A 6,000-nucleotide genomic window follows, 5' to 3' on the forward strand; every position below is an offset into this window, starting at 1 on the left:
GATGGGTACTTGAATAAAAAGTATTAGAGGATTTTGAAGGTGTTAGAGCCTATATTTTTGTACAGTCCTCTTTTCTACAGGAAACAGCGATACCAGGTTCAATTCCATTAGGGATGGAATGCTGTACAAAACAAATGTAACAATTTAAGCTTTTACCTCTTTGCTCTTATAACAGAAGTCCCAGAAAATGATGATTTTCAGAGAAAAAGAAGTTTCCATCTGGTTTGTGAGGCAAGCTCTGCACCTTTCCCTTACACCTCCAAAAGGTATGAAAAGTACAATGGAACATGAAGAATTCTTAGCCTCTCATTTAACTAGATGTATGTCTTTGGTTCAATCTTCCCCCTTTAACTCTGAAATTATATGTATTTTATGAACTTCTGATTCTAGCAGGAAAACCTATACTAATCTTAAACAATCATTATTGTTATTTTGTAAAAGATATTGTCAGAATATCTACATTGTAGATGTAATATCTACATCTCACTGTGTATAGGTTGGCTTGACCTCAGATTTTTTTTTTCCCCAACAAAATGGGAAGTTTCAAGATATTTAATCCAATTCCCTAATTTGACAGAAGACAAAACAGAGCCCCTGAAAGATTTAAATGACACACAGGTAGTATGTTGCAAAGATGAGAGTTGAATTCCACTCTCCTAAGACTCCAAGTTCAATCACCTTTCCACAACCCAATGTTGTGGATTGGCTTATTGTGGGAATAATACTTTAAAAACCTTAAAGTGATATGTCAATAGTTATTATAATTAATATTGGGAGGGGGGAAAATCACATTTTACCAGAGAGTGATTTCCTATGTTGCACCAATATCAATTCTGATGAGAATAACAAAACTCTGCAGTATCTTTACATTCACACTAATTTAAGTATTCTTTCATAGCCATATGGAAAGATGATAATAAGTGTCTTTCAATGAAGTCCTGATCTGATAGTAGGGGAATGACCCTGTCTTCTGGTTAATCTCTTGAAGCTGGAAAGACTTCATTATTGTAAAGTCTACTATCTCCATTCTTTCGCTGGCCCCTCAGGTCCAGAGGGTGCCCTGGCTCCTCCCTACGGACCAAGAATCCAGCTCCGGCTGATGGAACCTCGTGTTCCCGGAGACCCGGGAGGCTAGGGGCCTATCCACTTAAAAACAGCGGTTGCAAATGCTCAAGGAACAAAGCACTAGGCAATCTCCCAAGCTCGAAGGACAAGACCGGCTTTCTCAAAGGAATTTACACCTGTACCACTCACCTGCACTCCCCTTTTCTTCAGACTACAGAAACTGTTCTCCAATCCTGACAAGTGAAATGCAGCGGGTATCTTGTGCCAAAGGACCTTCGAAAGTGTCCAATCAGGGAGTGGAAGGAAGCTGAAACCAAATAAAGGCGAAGAAACAGAAATAAGAAAGTTTTGTGGTTGATTCGTTTCATTCATTCTTTCATGCTTCCATCCATCCATCCATACACATTCATTCATAGTCAAGGAGAGTTAAAGGTAAATCCGACTCATGCTTATGAGCAAATGAGATTTATTAAAGAGTTGTTGGGGTCTCCTCATTAACCTATCTTTTCATTCCCTGGGTTCCTTATAGGGAAGGGAACCTGAAATTTCTAACTCGCTGGCGAGGGCTGTCTTTCTCCGCAGATGTCAAGCACTTCCTTCTAGTCCTTTAGTTTTAGTTGTGCTGCGCAGCTATGCGACTGGGAAAGAGGTAGGAGGGAACTGGACCTCAGACCTCGAAACTTGAAGTGGATTTTAGCAGTGCTCTTCTATAAACTGTCTTTATATAGCCTTCTTTGTCCCCCACTCTTCATCGCTTCCTCTCTCTTTCTTTTCTTTCTTTTTCCTTCTCTCTTCCTTTCTTTTCTTCTGACTTTCCTTTCCCTCTCCTCGAATTCCCTCTCTCCCCTTGTTTCCTCTTCCTCCTCTTCTTTTCTTCTCCTTTCCTCGATTATGTTTTTCTTCACTCTTTCTTCCCTTTTCACTTCTATGTTATCTTCTCCAAATTCTTCTCTATGAAAATTGTGTGTGAATGTGTGTAGGGGAATTTTTTATGAACCAATGTTTCAATCTAGTGTCTGTGTTGTGTGTTATTACCCATGATTTCCGAATAGTATAACCAAGAGAAAAATTGCAAAGAAATAAACAGAAAATCTACACTTTCTTGGTACTGTTCAGTAAACCCTATGGTGGAAATAAATATTTTTGGTGGTGTACTTGTTTTTAAATTTTAATTCAACAAACATTTATTAAGTTCCTAAAATATGCAGAGCAATATGCTAGAAAATGGGGGCAATACACATCTAATATAACTCATGATCATTATCCCCGTGGAGCCTAATTAGAGTCTAAGAGATCTGCAATATTCATTAGTTTATTTTTGTGATTATGTCATTATATTATATATGCATTTTGCTACTACTCCACTAATTTTTTTTTTTTTTGTCTTTCAGCTTTTTTGCAAAGAACTAAACAATCCATATTTGTCTAAATCAAAATCACACCTAAAAGCACATAACCAGATTATCCAGGGTCATTTCTGGAGAATTTTACATAATTAGGCATTAGCATAGACTTTGAAATGTAACTTTTACTTCAGCTGAAGCATAATAGATTCTGCTCCAGCCTTTTACTTTTACTCTTTATTTCTCTGCTTCAAATGTGTTTCCTGTAAACAACATATTGTAGGATTCTTTCTTGTAATCCAGTCTGCTATTTCCTTCTGTTTTATGGGAGAGTTCTTTCCATTCACATTCACAGTTAAAATAACTAACTGTATTTTTCACTATCCTATTTCCCCCCTTTTCCTTTTCCTCTTTCCCTTCTCAACAGTGTTTTGTTTGTGACTACCACCTCTCTCAATCTGCCCTTCCCTTTTTTCAGCCCCTCTTTCTTTTTATCCCTTTCCCTTTCTACTTTTGTTCTTCCTTCTATCAGCCTTCCCTTTTCCTTTTCTCTTTTCCCCTTCTACTTCCCCACAGAGTGAGACAAGTTTCTATATCAAACTAAATATGTATGGTATTCCTTCTGTGAGCCAAAGCTGATAAGATTAAGGTTCAAACAATGCTCATCCCCTTCCCTTCTTTTCCTCAACTGTAATAGGCTTTTTTTTTTTTTTTTTTGCCTTGAAGTGTAACTTTAAAAATAATATATCACCCATGGGTCCACTGTCCCTAAAAAGTTCTGGATCTAATTCTGAGGACCTACACGTCAAAGGGTCACCTTTGACTCATGGTCTCTACTAGGAGTTCTCCAGGAAAAAAACAGAACTCTAAACTAAATCTTAGAAAATAGGGTAGAGAACTAAAATTACTAGCCATAACTATAGGGAAAGATGTATAGCAAATTTCTCTGATAAAGACCTCATTTCTCAAATATACAGAGAATTGAGTTCAACTTATAGAAATAACAGCTTCTTCTCAATTAATACATGGTCAAAGGATATGAACAGGCAATTTTCAAATAAAGTAATCAAAACTGTTCATAACTATATGAAAAATGCTCTAAATTGCTATTGATTAGAGGAATGTACATTAAAACAATTCTGAGGATACCACCTCATAACTACCAGATTGGCTTATATTATGGAAGTGAGAAATGACAAATGTTGATGTGGACATGAAAAAATTGGGGACACCGATTTAGTGTTGGTGAATTTCTATACACCATTCTCTAGAGCAATCTGGAACTATACCCAAGGGGCTATAAAACTCTATACCCTTTAAAAGGTTCCAAGGAATACCACTACAAAATCTGTATCCCAAAAAGATAAAAAAAATTACAAAGGAAAAGGACTTACATGTGCAAAAATATTTATAGCAGATCTTTTTTGTGGTGACAAAGGTTTGGAAATTGAGGGGACATTCATTAGAATGGCTGAACAAATTGTTGTATATAATTATGATGGAATACTATTGTACTATAAGAAATGACAAGCAGGGTTTTCTCATAAAAACCTACAAAGACTTACATGAATTGATGCAAAGTGGAAGGAGTAGAACCAATAGAACATTGAATATAGTAATAGCAACGTTGGATAGTGATCAACTGTGAATAACTTGTCTATTCTTGACAATACAGTGATTAAAGACAATTCTAAAGCATTTATGATGAAAAATGCTCTCCATCTCCAAAGAAAAAAATTTTGAAGTCTAAATATAGATTAAAGAACACTTTTCTTTTCTTTTTCTTGTTGTTTTTGTCTTTGTTTTCTTTCACAACATGACTAATAAGGAAATATTTTGAATAATTGCACATAAATAACCCATATAAAATTATTTTCTTCCTCATGGAGGGGGTAGGTGGAAGAAAAGAGGGAGAAAGAGAATTTGGAACTCCCCAAATTTGTAAATGAATATTAAAAAATAGTTTTTTACATGTAATTGGAGCAAAAATAAAATATTAAATAAGAAAAAAAAGAAATCTTAGAAATAAATATGGGTGTCAGAGTGCTCAACTCCCCAAAGGAAATCAATATGTGATGTGAATATTATGTATAATACAACCATTATTTTACATACTATGGAAAATTCATGTTAAAAGAGACCCACAGGAGTACTGGAATTATAAAGCACCCAAATACTGGCCCCATCTTTCCAAATGAACTCTGATCTGGAAGGTAAATACAATTTGAAGATTTTTTAACCACCCATTCGGTGCCTGCTTGCACTTTAATAGCAACTCACAGAAATGTGATGGAAAATTAGAAAAGTTTTCCCTATTTTCCCCAGGCTTATGGCTTTCAGTCCTTCATCTGGAGAAGTTCTTTTCAATTTCCTTTACATGGTGCTGAGGAAATTTTCTCTCACTTTAGCTGAACAAGAGAAATTAGAAACTGTCTCTTGAATACTCTCATATACAATCCATTTTTAGGAATGGTCTATGGCCTGTTTGTAGGGATAAATCTTAGACGAGCACTGTATTAATTCAAGATCAATTATGGAATGAAATGAGGCAGTCATGAGTTATTCTGAGAGCAGCAGAAACAGATTCACTTTGCTTTGCTTGATCCAGGATATGCAATAAGGATATAATGATACTTAGCTTCTAATAGATTCACTGGCCTTCAGATATCTACCAATTTCAAAGGGCTCTGACTCAATGGTGTGAGATTTTTGTATACCCTAGAGTGACCAGAAAACTATGCCCAAAGAGGAAAGAATCAATTAGGTCTTGGGGATAGTTGTGTCCCTCTTTTTTTTTTTTTTTTTTTTTGGAGTAACTAATCTTTGTTCCTAGGAAATGAGATGAATCTTGGTCCTATCACACCTGGGCTCCAAGAAACAGTGTGTGTCATCCAGGACCTGATAATCTAAGAAAATTTCTTTCAGGTTCAATACGTGTTTCTCTTGCAAGACACCATTCTCTATTCCTTGGGGTTGAAGGAGGAAGTCCCTTCCCTTAATCTTACGACTAGAAGTCTAAGGGAGGGAGAAGGAGCAAGAAAAGACAGTTGAGTTATTTCATAGACCACTAGAAAAGGTGGATCTTATATTTCTCTATTCTACATTAATGAGGGACTCCAATGACCTTCAAAACATAGTCTATTTTTCCTTTTGTCTTTATCTCTTTAGGTTCTAGGCATCTTGTCTCTCTCTCTCTCTCTTTCTCTTTGTCTCCCTCCCTCTCTGTCTCTCTGTCTCTCTCTCATTCTCTCTTAGTGTGTGTGTGTGTGCAAAAATCATTATCTTGGAGGGAGAGAGAAAAAGTTATCTAGATATAGATATAATTTTTGTTCCTTTGTTACTTAACTGAGGAGATCTGAAAAGGCTTCATATACAAGATGGCACTTTTGCTGATTTTTGAAGAAGGTGAAGGATTTTAAGATATGTAGGGTTAGCAGGAAGGACATTCCAGAACTAGCCAGTGTAACATCATGAAGATGGAAGATGATGTGTTATCTGCAAATAATGGCAACATAATCAGTATGGCTGGATGATAGGGTATGGGAAGAGCAGCACACATAATATGTATGTATAATTTACAATAAGGCTTAGT

Source organism: Antechinus flavipes, chromosome 3 (assembly GCF_016432865.1).
Source record: "Antechinus flavipes isolate AdamAnt ecotype Samford, QLD, Australia chromosome 3, AdamAnt_v2, whole genome shotgun sequence".
Classification (NCBI taxonomy): domain Eukaryota; kingdom Metazoa; phylum Chordata; class Mammalia; order Dasyuromorphia; family Dasyuridae; genus Antechinus; species Antechinus flavipes.